The sequence below is a fragment of the Aedes aegypti genome, chromosome 2 (assembly GCF_002204515.2).
Source record: "Aedes aegypti strain LVP_AGWG chromosome 2, AaegL5.0 Primary Assembly, whole genome shotgun sequence".
Taxonomy (NCBI): domain Eukaryota; kingdom Metazoa; phylum Arthropoda; class Insecta; order Diptera; family Culicidae; genus Aedes; species Aedes aegypti.
Genome location: NC_035108.1, coordinates 35998328 through 36013342, shown reverse-complemented (window position 1 = coordinate 36013342; position 15015 = coordinate 35998328). Strand labels below are relative to the sequence as shown.

At 35.1% G+C, this 15015-nt stretch overlaps 1 protein-coding gene across 1 annotated transcript in view; it reads left to right on the top strand.

The window, feature by feature from the left end:
* Positions 1 to 207: 207 nt before the first annotated feature.
* The window catches only part of LOC5572893 (GTP-binding protein Rhes), a 55866-nt gene continuing 41058 nt past the window's right edge, over positions 208 to 15015 (top strand). Inside the window, exon 1 of the mRNA XM_001654197.2 lies at positions 208 to 898. The gene's annotated coding sequence lies outside the window, so the exon portion shown is untranslated. The remainder of the gene's footprint in view (positions 899 to 15015) is intronic.

Sequence of the window (15015 nt, the reverse complement as noted above, 5' to 3'; positions counted from 1 at the left end):
TCACGACAACTGTTCCGTTCTCACTTTTCTCTCTCTCTTGGTTCCGTTCCGATGCTCCGGATGAGCAGACAGAGACGCCGAAGGAAATTCATGGATCATCGGTTACTCCATCGTGGTGTTTCCGTTCGTCGCTCCCCGAACCATCCGCTTGGTCGTTGTATATAAATTGGATTGCCATCAACGCCGCCGCTATCATTCGCTATCGGAACGCCATCGCCCTAGGAACAATTAACTTAGCTTTTCCTACCTTCCTGATTTAGAGGTTTTCCCATCGGATTCGGGGAAACGCTCACATAGTGTCTGGACTGGAGCGTGAAGCGTCCGAGAGTAAATACGAGTGATAGTAGCGTAAAACGCGCCGTACATAGCATTGGCTACATAGTCTCAGACCAGGAGTGTCTCGTTTGCCGGTTTCCGCCGTCTCGAATTGCTTCGGTTGGAGCGCTTTTCGGTTTAAGGGGTGTGTGTTTTGGTTGTGTAGTTCCCGCAACACATCGCCTCCCTCTAAGGACTGGAACGGGAAATTCTGGACGGTGTGCAACAAGTGATTCATTCCTATCGTGGGGCGGTTGTTGTAGTGTGGATTAGTACTGGGACGTGTGGTGGACAGCGAAAAGTGTGATTTGGTTCGTGAGAAAGCGTCAACCGTTGAGCGATGATAAAGTGATAACAATTAAACGCGATACGCGATAGTGTGCCATTCGAGTAGATAGATAAACGGATACAGTGTAGATAAAGTGGAACTGAACGTTTTGCATAGTGGTGGAAGAGGTTTGCCCGGAAACTGAAGCTGATAACGAATTCAGATTACATTCTGAAAACTGATAAACCCAGAAAGAGGATAATCGGAAAAGCCAACCATTTTACGACGACGGCTTACTGGAGCTGATCACAGAAGGTAACGGGGTTTCCACGAAATAAATGTCGATGTCGTTGAACAGATTATTGTACCTAATATTCCAAGGCTAAGTGTAGATTCCAGGAGACTTCCGAGCGATTAGACTTTGTCTGATTCAAAAGGAACATGTCATGCTATGTCGATTCCAAGCATTGCTTTTTTTATCTTTGGTATTGGGTCTCCACTGTGCTGAGGTTGCTTCTTAGCATAGTGTTCTAAGAGCACTTTCTATAACATTCTATGTCCAAGAAATTGAGGAAATTCCATTATGAAAAGATACTGAACCGACCGTGAATCGAACGCAGACTTCTTCAGCATATCAATGCCTGAAAGCTTCAAAATTTACCACTAACGAAGTAGAATGGGAAAAAACGGACTAATTATCGTGTGTCTTTCTGGTTCAAACCGTTATCAAAAATCGATTTTCATGTAAATTATCACGAGAGATTGGTTGATGTTAGTCTCGTCTTGTTCAGACTTCAAGAGGGGTTCGATTTTGCCTCATAATCCCCTTTTTATCATGATAATAAATCTTCGAGCTGTTTAGTAAAATGCTTATAAGTAGATGAAAAAAACCGAATTTAGTACTTTACCATTTAATTCCACTAGAGTTTGTAATTTTTTGACAGATACGCGTATTTTGACCACAACTGTAAGTCGAGTCTAGTACACGATACTGAAGATGGCCTTACAGTTGAGGTCAAAATACGAGTATCTGTCAAAGGATACAAACTCTAGTCGAATTAAAGGGTATAGTACTTAATTCGGTTTTTTCATCTACCCTTTTTATCCTTTTTTTTTTTTTCAAAAAACCCTTCGGGCCGTAGCAGCACATATTTTTTTAGAAACGACAGGGCTGAGTACAGGGGTTAGGCAAAACGATTGAATTAGGTAAAATGATACCAAAAAAGACTAAAACTTCTCAAAACAATTATGAAATGGTTTCGAATTTCCGACAGCCAAGTGGTTTGTAGTTATATTTATGTTAATAATTTGCATAGAAACTAGAACGAATTTAACTCAGATTCCAGCGAACGCTTCCGGATGCATCCAATTTCATCGATTTTCCATAAAGTTATAAGCATTTGAAATTGGGCAAAATTTTGCCTATCTCCTGTATGGACAATCTTGCTTGCATTTCCAATATTGTATATAATGTTCGGAAACAAATCGATTTTTATAATAATTTTCAAGATGATCCTTCCAAAAACAAAGTATGAATGGTTATATGCACTAACTACTCTGTAGTAGGTTCTATGTAGGTGCCCTGGTCAAGCGGTCATGTCGGTAACCATATCCATATGGGTATCGAACCTCAGGATTCTTGAAGGTGACGCATTCGGAAGCATTTTAAGAATCACAAGATCTAACAATCACTCTTTAGTAGCTTCAAGGTTCCCCAGAGGAAGTTAACTCGATATCGAGTTACAGAGCTATATTAAAAGTTGCGATGGTCCTTTGGATCGCATTTGCACTGGATTTGTGTTCTAAAACTCGACACCTCCCTAACTCGATGCGATGGTCCTTTTAATATCGATAAAAAATCAAAAACCGCAATGAATGTACATATTACTCTTGTTACGGGAAGTAACACCCATTTACTTAATTAAAACAATAATTTCATCGCAGTAACCAACGGCATGTCAGTGAAAAATAATACCTCCACTATTGGTACACTGTTCCTTTAGTTACGGTATATTGTTAATTTGTGTTCCTATAGTTGCGGTATCCGTTGATGTATTATGAGATCCTCCATTATAGGAACACTTTACCGCAACTATTCGTTCAAGTGAGAAACGTTTTAGTTGAATTTTCAAGTGATTTGAACGATGTTTTCAACTATCTTGCGTATCAACTATTCAATATTTTATTAAAACTCCGTATTAAAATTTTGCAAAATTGTGTTTCTTTGTCATTTTTCGTCACTTTGAATAGGGTACAATTGCCAAAAACGCCATGTTTTGCAACGACATGCTTTAAAACATGAGCGTTGTTATTACCAGCGTTGTTACAAAATATTACGTTCAATCATATGTCATTACGCCATGATTAGTACTATCGCATCATAAGATGATTGTATGCGTTTTAAACGGAAATACAAATTAGAATGAAAAAATTTCAAATGTTTCTTTTTCAAATGAACTATTTTTCAATCCAATGTTTGTTGACATGTAAATTATAATTACAATTTACTGAATTTTTTTTTAAATATCAAGGGTATTAATATGAAAAAAAAAGGTTTAAAGAGCGTCATGACGGTTGTACCAATAAAGTCTTAAAATAAAAAATAACCTGCGCCTTCATTGTGTTGCTTCTTTTATTTTCAGAAGAGGACAATCTCAAGGCACAATTAAAATCATTGAAATAAGCAACACTGCTGTAATAAAATTGAATTATTTTTCTATGCATTATTCCATAATATATTAATATGAGATTGCCGATCGATATAGAGAAAAAATAGTTAATGAAAAATGTCCAAAACTTACTGTAGATCGGTAAATATGCAGCCATTCCATGAACAACCGATCTAGTGGGTCTCCGAATTCCATGAAAATTTGCTATTTTGTTCTTTATCCGAAATAAGGATACACGTATTTTTGGATTTTTTGATTAGGGTGACCATTTCCGAAATAGGGTGACCAGAAAAATCGCGATTTTGTAAAATTTTTATTTAAAAAAAAATATAACTTTTGAACCGTTTGACTGATTTTCAATCTTTTTGGACGAAATGAAGGCTAAAGATTTTGACTTTTCAGAAAAAATATAAAATTTCACAAAACATGTGTTTTTTACATGAAAAAACTCAATAGTTTCCGTTTTTTCGTGTTTTGAAGGCCTCGGGACCAAAGAGGCTATCGCTGTTCTCATTTTTTCTTGAAAGTTCAGAAAATTTTACGTATACTGTCAAATTTTCAGCGATGTATGTTTTTTATTTTTTGAGATATATTTTTTTGAAAATAAAAAATCAGTCATTTTTTATCGGCACACACTGTAGGTCTCAGCGCATTAGATTTGTAATGTTTAAAAAAAAATATAACTTTTGAACAGCTTAACCGATTTCCAATCTTTTTGTATGGAATGAAAGCTTAAAATTTTAACTATTAAGACAAAATTGAAAAATCTGATAAAAATATGTTTAAACGTGAAAAAAACATAAAAATTTCTTGCGTATCAAATATTCAATACGTCGATTGGCAATGTCGGTTCTGTGGATAATTAGATGAATTCAGTATAAAAGGTACTACCGCAACTATGGGAACACCCACAACTAATGGATCATTTACCCTATGGAGTATATTATTTGTCACAGATTCATAAAACTTCCTCCCCTTATGAGCAAGCCGTGCTTAATGCCATTAAGTTAATGGACTATATTCATATTCATATTCTCACAGAACTAGGCGTTGCGCGTTTCGCCCAGTGTACATTGTGCCTCGAATCCCCCTACATACCATGGAATATAGAACGATAGCACAGTTATACGGAAGAAGTGCTTCTAATTACGGGGGTCTGCAAATCAGTCATCGAAATCAATCAACCTAAACTTTAGATTGTAGAGTCTTGCTGCAGAAGTACTTACCGAATAAAAGAAGGCACGCCCATATTCTTATACACTTATCATTTATCTTATTACATGTAATTCACCCTCATAACTATATTTTATTAAAACTCCGTATTAAAATTTTGCAAAATTGTGTTTCTTTGTTATTTTTTGTCACTTTGAATAGGGGACAATTGCCAAAAACACCATGTTTTGCAACGACATGCTATAAAACATGAGCGTTGTTATTACTAGCGTTGCTACATAATATTACGTTCAATCATATGTTATTACGCCATGATTAGGACTATCTCATTATAAGATGATTGTATGCGTTTTAAACGGAAATACAAATTAGAATGAAAAAAATTTCAAATGTTTCTTTTTCAAATGAACTATTTTTCAATCCAATGTTTGTTGATATGTAAATTATAATTACAATTTAAGCCGATTTTTTAAGTGAAAAATATTTCAAATATCAAGGGTATTAAAATGAAAAAAAAAATAGCTTTGAAGTGCGTCATGACGGTAGTACCAATATAGTCTTAAAATAAAAAAATAACCTGCGCCTTTATAGTGCTGCTTTTTTTATTTTCAGAAGAGGACAATCTCAGGTCACAATTAAAATAATTGAAATAAGCAACACTGCTGTAATAAAATTGAATTATTTTTCTATGCATTATTTTCATAATATATTAATATGAGAGTGCCGATCGATTTAGAGAAAAAATAGTTAAAGAAAAATGTCCAAAACTTACTGTAGATCGGTAAATATGCGCATATGCTTTTAAAAGTATGAAATTTTTTAATAAAACGAACATAAAGAGTAAAACTTAAACTTTAAAATGCGGTAAAAACTCACGATTTTGTGATCTATCACACAAATATATTTTGTTTAGTAATCTTATCCAACTTTGAACACGCTTTTTTACTTTACACAAAAATAAAGATTTTCATATGCGAACAATGATGTTTAATTAAAAAAAAAACCATTCAGTTCTTCAACCAGAAGCCTTTTCGAAGTATTCACATTATAAACAGTCCCCAATTCCCACTTGACAATTACCGTTTGAAACTGTTTTGTTCAATTGTTCATTAACTTGAAACGTGAAAAACCCCAATTTTAATGCCAAAAGGATCACCTCTCGGCCCTTAACCCGTGATTGCAAATTTGACAAAACCAATGCTTATATTCTTCAATTTATATCTTTTTTATAGCTGTCCAATATGGATTTTTGTATCAACATCTTTCTTCGCTCAACAATCATGTTTTGATAAATGCAATGAAACCTCCATGGGCAGGTATTGTAGAATCCGTTCTCATTTGATTTCGAAGCAAGATCAAAGCAAGCAAAGAAAGACATCAGATCTGCATCGGTCCATGATCTGCAATGTTTCGCAAGCTTGATAGATAAAAGCAGCGAACGAGAGTCCCAAAGAGAAGGCGATGATAATACTCATTTATCTCGACGATTAACCAATAGGTGTTTATTTAACAGGCATGATAAACAATCATAAAAACATTCAATCCAGCTTTTTACGCTCGCTATAAATCAACAAGGGCTGATTCAATTTTGACAGTTGTTGACTACAGAATTTATAGTTAAGTAGGCACTAATTGAATTTTGTTTACTGAACTGTCATTAATTTTCACTTGATTTGTTTTGCAGCTAAACTATTTTTGCATTCAACTTTTGATATTTACATTTACCATTTTCTTATAATTTAAAATTTATGATTTTAGGCAAACAATTATTGGGGTCTATTACAAGTTATTTGGTGTGAACGAAGTTCCATGAAATTTTGTAATAATGGGATTTATTGGTGTGGGTCTTGGGAAACTTACGAATGTTGACGAATATACAGCTTTAGACATTTTCTTATAATTTAAAATGATTTATTTATGATTTTAGGCAAACAATTATTGGGGTCTATTACAAGTTATATGGTGTGAACGAAGTTACAGGAAATTTTGTAATAATGGGATTTATTGGTGTGGGTCTTGGAAAACTTACGAATGTTTACGAATATACAAACGAATAAGGCAAAATTCATTCTTATGTAGCAAAAGCCTCACTTATTTAACATATTGATACATAAGAGCTATTAACTTTGCATTAAAGCATAAATTGTGAGGAAGATCTCGTTATTTGATTACTTACATTTTTCGGTTGCGGGTTGGCTCAGCTTATCTGCTACAATCATTGTCCATACAGTATTTTTCTGGAATTATCCATATCCAAGTGCCAGCACACACTTTTTCTAATATTTATTATAGTTGTTTTTTTCAATATTTTGCTCAACAAATAGCAATTTAGTCATGGAAAACCAAAGCCTGATGCATTACGTCCGGATATCACAGCCTTGGTTCACTAATCCGGACACTCTATATCCACATAAAAACATTATTTTAAATCATTTTTCTCCACGATAATAGGTTCCAACATCTAAATAATATTATACTTAAACTTATGTTCACAATTTATCACCCAAAATTTAATTGAAATTAAATTCTGCTTACTGAACATCGTTCTTCAATTTTCAGTTACAACTTTGTCGAAGACCGCTTCTATCTGAAGGAACAATCGACTCATGGATGTTTCGAGTAATGGAACCGAAATACTTCGGAAAGCTGATAACCATGACTTAACCATGCGTAGTAACCATGAAATTTGGATTTTAGTTTGGTTCCATGAGGCGATGTCGAGTCATGGATTATCCAATCACGAAGGTTTCACTGTACCTAATTTAAAACATTCAAATAAATTTTCATAATTACAAGAGCTTGCAATTTATTTCACGCTCTCATAACCGCTCATCACCCTATAATAAGGGTAGGTGTACCAGTTATGCACATAGTGGTTCCCTAAATCGCCATACGAGATAATTTGATTATCTTCAAATTGTTGATCATTCTGTAAGTAGTCTGGTATCAAATATATCTTGATGTTGAAACATTCAAAAATATTCAAAATGTGAAAGTTTTCGAGAAAACACATATGGCCAAATAGGGAACCACTATAGCCATAACTGGTACACTTTCCCAATACGCAAAATCCAAGATTTTTTTTATAGAAAATTATGACTTTTTACTTTGAAATCGCAATTTCTCAAGTTGACTCAAAACACTATGGGGAGTTAAGTGTTTTCCGACTGTAAAATATCTGATAAGCATGATAAACAGTTTTTCCCAGATTTGTTGAAATTTTTTTTCTGAAGTGTTGAAAAGCTTTTTTCTAGTTTGTACTTTCAAAATAAGTAAAATTATTACTGTTTTGACAACTACATATTCTTGCTTTTAAGCACAAACTATAATTTTCACTTGATTGGTCATACAGGCTATAAAAATCCTGTTTCAAAACGTGCCAAAGTCCATGAAAAAACAAATAGTAGTAGTTTCGAATAATTTAGAAATGAGAACAGACCTGTTGTAGTGGTTAGAACACACGCCATTCACGCCGAGGACCCAGGATCGAATCCCATTCCCGAGATAAGGACTGTTCATTTTATAAAGTGGACACTTTGGACATGCAATATCTTTTTAATTTATCAATTAAATCGAAATCGGTTTTCAGTACATCGTTCGACTAATATTGTACAATGCTGTGGTAATAAAAAAGTTACCAAAATAATATGATTTCACACTAATAAGGCACAACGTTTAGAACGGTCGATTTTTGGAGGTTATCAAAATCAAGGATTATTAAAAATCGGCAGGAAAATTCGACCATTTATATTTTTTATTTTCAAAAAATGGTTGTGCTTAGAAAGCATCATCAATTAGAAGCTTGCTAAAAAATATCAAGTTATTTTTGGAGAAGCAATTTTGCAGATATCATAAAATCATTTTTTTTTTAAGAAAAATATCTTAAATTTAAATGGAACTGATATGAGTAGAATTTTAAGGTTTAAAGTACGTCCAGACGGAAGTAATAATATAGTATTTATAATAAAAATAACTTACGGCTTCAAAGAGTTGCTGATTTAGTCCCCACGTCATATTTTAAGCACAATAGAAAAACAAATAATTTATTTTCAGAAGACCACTCAAAGCACAATGACAATCATCAAGATTGGGAACACTGCTTGAATTAAATCAAATTTATTTTGCATGTATTATTTTCAGAATGTGTTATTCTGAGACTACCTATCAAAATATTTTGAGAAAAACGCTTACAGTTTGCTCTAGATCGATAAACATGCGTATATAATTTTAAAAGTATGGGATTTTTCAATAAAACGACCATAAAGAGTAAATTTGGTACCCAAGAATGCGGTTAAAACTCAAGATTTTGCTTTTTTTATACATATATAGTTTCTTTAGTAATCTAAACCAGTTTTGAACACGCTTATTACTTTACTTTTTTGCTGGTAGTAAAAAGATGGTGTATCAGCAAATTTGACCATGAGGAATAGATCACTAAAGTGACTTAGCGTCAGGAACTGATGGAATATTATTGATGTTTTTAAAAGCTCTACCTTAAGTTGAATAGTAAAGGATACCAACATACAATTTGTTCATTAAATTTAGGATTTTTTTCATGCGAAAAATAATGCTTAAACTTGACGAACAGTTTTTCTTAGGAGTTTTTGCAAAAACTATTTAGTTCTTCAACCGAAAGCATTTTGTAAGTTCCTGTATTTTCATAACATTGTACAATAATAGTTGAACGATACACAGAAAACCGTTTACGATTTCATCAATAAATAAAAAAGATATAGCATAAACAAGGTGTCCACTTTATAAAATGAACAGTCCTTAGTTACTTATGTCTTTAAAGTTATAGTGACGACTTCCTTCGGAAGTAAAGTCGTTGGTTCCGAGATGAACTAAACTAGGGTTAAAAATCTGGTTAATACACATAGAAAAAATAAATAAAAATATAGGTGACAGTATTTTCTGAATGATAGATACAATTTTCATTAACCAAGAAGAAATTTCCATCCAGGGTTGCCACATATATTTCACAGATTTTCTCAAACATGTTGTGATCAAGAATCTGAATAAACACATATTAAAAAAATCAGGTATACAGAATCTATATACAGTGCAACCTCCATGAGTCGATGTTCCATGACTCGATATCGACTAATGGAACTACACTTAAATAAAAATTTCATGGTTACTGCTATGGTCCCCTCAAACAGCTTTTCAAGTCATTCTTGTTCCATTACTCGATAATTCCATGAGTCGATGGTTCCTTCAGATATCGACTCATGGAGGTTTGACTGTACCGATTTCTGCCAAAATTATAAAGATTTATACAAAATTTTGAGCAAAAATTAAAGCTTAAAAATTCGAATAGAGATGTGACAGCTCCGTACTGAAGTTATTTCCTTGATTTTCTTGTGTATTTTGGGATACGGATTTGAAATACATTTTGGGTTAGTTTACAGTATCTGGACGCCATGTTGGTGTTTGGTATAGTAGAAAAAAAATAGTGACAGTTATTACACCCTCAACACGCACCCACAAATAGCCAATACAAGCAAAACCCCTCTTAATCCGACAATTCACAGCCTGGCGATTAGCAATAGACTAATAACGGTACTCCCATCACTTCCATGAAGAAGGCTCCAACCGAGGGTCGAAACTTTGGATGTGATATAATAAATCCACTGTATTTTTAAATTCCTGACCTGAAAAGTTTCGTACAACATGCTCATCAGATTATGAGTCTAAATATTCCTAATTGATATGATTACGTATGAGAAAGAGTGAAAAAGGACAAAATTGGGCACTTCCCAAAGTCTACACAAGATAAGACTGTTACCACCAGGGTTTGAAAAAGGTTTTTTTTTGTAAGCTAGTCAAAATTTGTTTTTTTCTTCTTAAAACCCCTAATGTTCCTAGAAATCTACGTGACTGCATCATTTAAATAAAACAACGAAAAAAGATAATATTTAATAATAAATGTTCGAGCTGTTTAGTGGACTAAGTTGACTAAATCGAGTCTAGTACACGACACTGAAGACGGCCTCACAGTTGAGGTCGAAATACGCGTATCTGTCAAAAGATACAAACTATAGTGGAACTAAATGGTATAGTTTTTTTTTCTATCTTTATTAACGAGATTTTTAGCCCTGGGCTAGTTCATCTCGGGACCAACGGCTTTACTTCCCTTCCGAAGGAAGTCGTCACTGAAATTTTTAGTGACTATCTCGGGGATGGGATTCGATCCCAGGTCCTCGGCGTGAGAGGCGTGTGTTCTAACCACTACACCAGGTCCGTCCCCTAAATGGTATAGTACTAAATTTGGTTTTTCATCTACTTATAATATTTAAGTTCTTTTACAGCAGATTTGAATTTTTCTTTTGGTGATTCGATTATCCGGAGTGAAAAAAATGATACCTACTTCGGTTTATCGAGTCCGACCAGTATACCAGTATACTGACAAACAATAATTGAAAACCGTTCAGTACTCGCTGAGCGGTAAGAGCTATAGTTTTTTTTTTTTTTTCACTCAGGCTTATACGGGTTAATTAGGATCCCCAGAAGCTACTGTAAAAGGTTTAAAAAAATTCTTCAACATTTAAAAAAGGCTAAACAAGCGAGTAGTGTTTGATCTCGACCTTGTTGCTTGCTCCTGCGGGGGTGGGCGATGAGGGCAGGATCAAAAATGTCGCGTGTCGGTCGCGTTATAGTGAAAAAGTGCCGCGAGCGTCAGTAGTGTTTGATCTATTGATCGTGCCGCTTGTTCTTGTGGGGGCGAGTGATGAACACTTCTTCGGCGTATAATGCGATTATCGAATAATATTGCAAATACGATTGGGCTTGATTATATCATGGATCGCATCTCCAAACATTGGTGACTCCCAGATCTTTACCTTATCCCACTAATCCGATATCCTTTCCATGACAACTGTGGAGATGCAGAGGTGATCTCGGTCTCTAGTAACAACGGTTGTCGAACTAACATTCCTTTCCTTCCCCGATGACCGTAAAGACGTGGCCGGCGCCGTTATTGACTTATAAAATTTGAGCTTTCGATTTGCGCACATTAAAGAATGGTAGGCTAATCCCAAGCCCCATTCATCAAATCTCGGTGCAACTTCGATTGGTCTGGTCAATCACGGAGTAGCAACTACGAATTGTACGGTCATCTATGCTTATGCATATGCTTAAAAGAGGTTAAACAAGCTATAAGGTTGAATAGAGAAAATCGACCAAATATAGGAAAATGTTCCAGCTATATTTTTGAACGTTGTGATCGATGAAATTCTAAGGGTGGCTTGTGTTGATGAATATCACTAAAACTTTTACAGTAGCTTTTTGGGACCCAAATGAACAAATTAGAGGAATGTTACTTAAGATTCTTATTGATTGTTTTTTTTTCATATGAAAATGGGCCATTGCAATATTGTGGTCGTCGTGCGTCTTTCTCAATGACGCCGTATGTTGACTCACGTCTGCGTTCGATCTTGGCTGCCGGGCATGCCCTATCCTCGTAGGCCATTGGAAAAGTGTTAAAGCAATGCACGGGCTTCAATCAGATTGTGTTTATCGAAAGCAAAGTCAATGTTGTTATTACTGTGCAAACAATCAGTCTCTGAAAGCGCGAGCTAGTAGACTTGGGCACGACGAAGATAGCAGAATGTGACCAGTTGGTGTTTATTGGGGTTTCACTTTTATTATTCATTCCACACACATTCAGTGAAATGCTCTTCTTCTTGGCATTACGCCCTCACTGGGACAGAGCCGGGTTCTCAGTTTAGTGTTCTTATGAGCAGTTTCCCAGTAATTAACTGAGAACATTCTTTGCCAAAGATGCCATTTTCGCACTCGCTATATCGTGTGACAGGTACGATACTCTATGCACAGGGAAGTGAAGGAAATTTCCATAACGAAAAGATCCAGGCCGACCGGGAATCGTACCCAACCACCTTCGGCATGGTTGTGCTTTGTAGCCGCGGAATCTAACTCGGCTAAGGAAAGCCCACATTCAGCGAAACGTTATGTCTAAAACTCTTAAGGCTGATAGATCTATTTTTATTAAATCGGCTCAACGCTGAAGCCGTATAAAATCACGAAATCGACATCAATATTTAATAAACTTATACTATTTATTCGCCGTGTTGCATTTTGCGTTGTGTTTCTTAATTCAGAACATCGTTTTTGAATTTATTTTTGCAAATGCTGTCATTTAATTTTGATAATAAGATTGCGAGTACATCGAAGTTGCCTTTACTCACATTTTTTAAGATGAATCAATAGTTTAAAGTGAAGATGAATCATAGAATTAGTCAATGACACAAATCTAGCTCACGCAGCATCAATATTTCTCGCATAATCTGGGATAACGCCCTAAAAGTCATTGGGAATAAAGTGAGTAGCTCGTTGTTTCTGAGAAAATGAATGAACAAACATCCAAAACAATACCACTGGCAGGTAGATAATGATCTTTTCTTCACAATTGCGTTGTTGAACAATGTGTAACTGCATTCAAATTCATAGACAGAACGAGCTACACACATGGTTCCGAATGGCATTTAGGGCGAGATCAGAAGTTATGCGAGATTTATCCACAATATCCTTGCTAGGGATTATGAGAAGGGCAAAGGGAAATATAATAGAAAAAGATAGAAACATAGAACAGATTTGAATGAGCGGAAGGCGAAGTAAAGGGCTTTTGAATCGAAGTAGGCTGTTAAGAAAATTTCAGTTCAGACTCAGTTTGTTGGTTTGGTTTGAAGGATTAAAACGTGTTTTAGTATAATCCGTGTGTTGTGAGTTTTGTGGAAAGAAATGGCCGGTCACTACATTGGCGCAGCCGCTCCAAAAGGTCGAGCGAAACCGTAAGTAATTTGTCTACAGTGATGTAGGATTAGAAAAGTAATTTGTTAATTCTCGCTTCAATTCGCTTGAAAGTGAAAAACGCCGCTTTTCTGGAAAGCCGTTTTAAGAATTTATTATGAGTGCTGAAATAGATGGTTCTCGAAGGAATGTGAGGAAATTACCCAGAAAAAGTGAGTTATTGTGTTGTTTCAATTAAAAATCATAATTATTTATCACTCACTGCTCAATGGAATATCAAACATTTTTACTCCGGCAGTATGAGAGAAAAAAATGAAAATTTCTATCATTTTTCTTCACCCACAACCACCATTAAGAGCCGTCATCGGTTGCATAGCAACCGTTAGCTACGTCATTTGCTCTACTCAGTTTTGATACAGTGCGGACCGTCATGGAACTTCTTCCACGCAGTGGATTCTTCTCATTTTACCTATGAATGATTTTAATTAAAATGATTACTAACCTGGAGAAGCATTCTTACCATGTTCAATAAATGCAGACACAGTAGAGTGAATGAACGGCAAAAGAGGTAACATGGTGATAGAAGGAAATAACGGTTATTTACTCAGTTTACTGCGGTAGTACCGTTTTGTGTGAGAATGTTGCTATTTTGTTTGTCACACTCACACTGAGCAAGTTCTCAATAGTTAACACTAACACGATGTTGTTCGCATCATTATTTATTATTTATTTATCCACGGCTTGGCTTCTTTCACCAAAATGGGGATATAATAAACAGTCATTGGCTAATATCAAAGAGTTTTCATTCACAATTTTAAATATGATTGATCAAATCCAAATCGTATGCTTCGGTTCACAAAACTCACATTCCAGCAAATATCCGTCGGAATCGACGGCACTGATCAATCTATTTTCACAAAAACGGGTGCCACCATCAAATTCAGCGTAAAGTTGCGATTTAAAACCGAGTGTGCTTTGTCATTCTTTGGATAGCAAACTAATTGAAAAGCGGTAAAAATCCGACTGTTTTGAAAAATGAATGTTGTTTTGTCTTTCTTTTTCACTGGTTGAATGGTTGTGTCATGCGTCGAGAAGCCTCGCAAGAAAGAAACACTAATACATACGTACCCTAATACGAGGCCGAACGTTGTGTCAATTTTGGGTTGTAGTAAACTGTCATCATTATAATCGTCATTGATGAATTTACAGTTATTTATTTTTATCCATCGTACACATTAGGACTGTTCAATGAGTGTTTGAATGAAAATGCTAATATTTGTGAGTAATTAAGGCCGCACGGGACGTCATCATAATCACCCTATCCATTTCAAGAAGCAAATCCCAAGAACCACTCCATATATCGATGCAAAAATGTATCACTATGATTCTATATATGTAGTGCACGACCCGATAAATTTTCAGCTTCATCGATTCAGTAAAACTCGAGATTTGCTTCCACAAAGTTTTGATGATTATTGTTAGAGTGAGACGAAAGATAGGGAAAACAACACGGTCTCCCGTGTCCCCTTAATCTTGGCTGTTCATTCATTATGGCATCATTTCGGATTTGGAGCAGCTCAAAAATGTTTTTACAGCTGTTTGTTCATGGTGAAAAAGTTTAGTGTTTTACGTGGTGTTATTTATTGAAATATTCAAGAAACCTTTCCATGTTCAGGCAGGATAGAACATTTTCAAAAGAAACGCAATGTTCAGGTGCATAGTGAAAAATAAGTGTTTTCTTAATGTGAGTGGTATTTGTGACAAAGAATAACGATGAGAATATGTGTCTCTTGTGTACAATAAGGTAATTTTGTTTTTTTT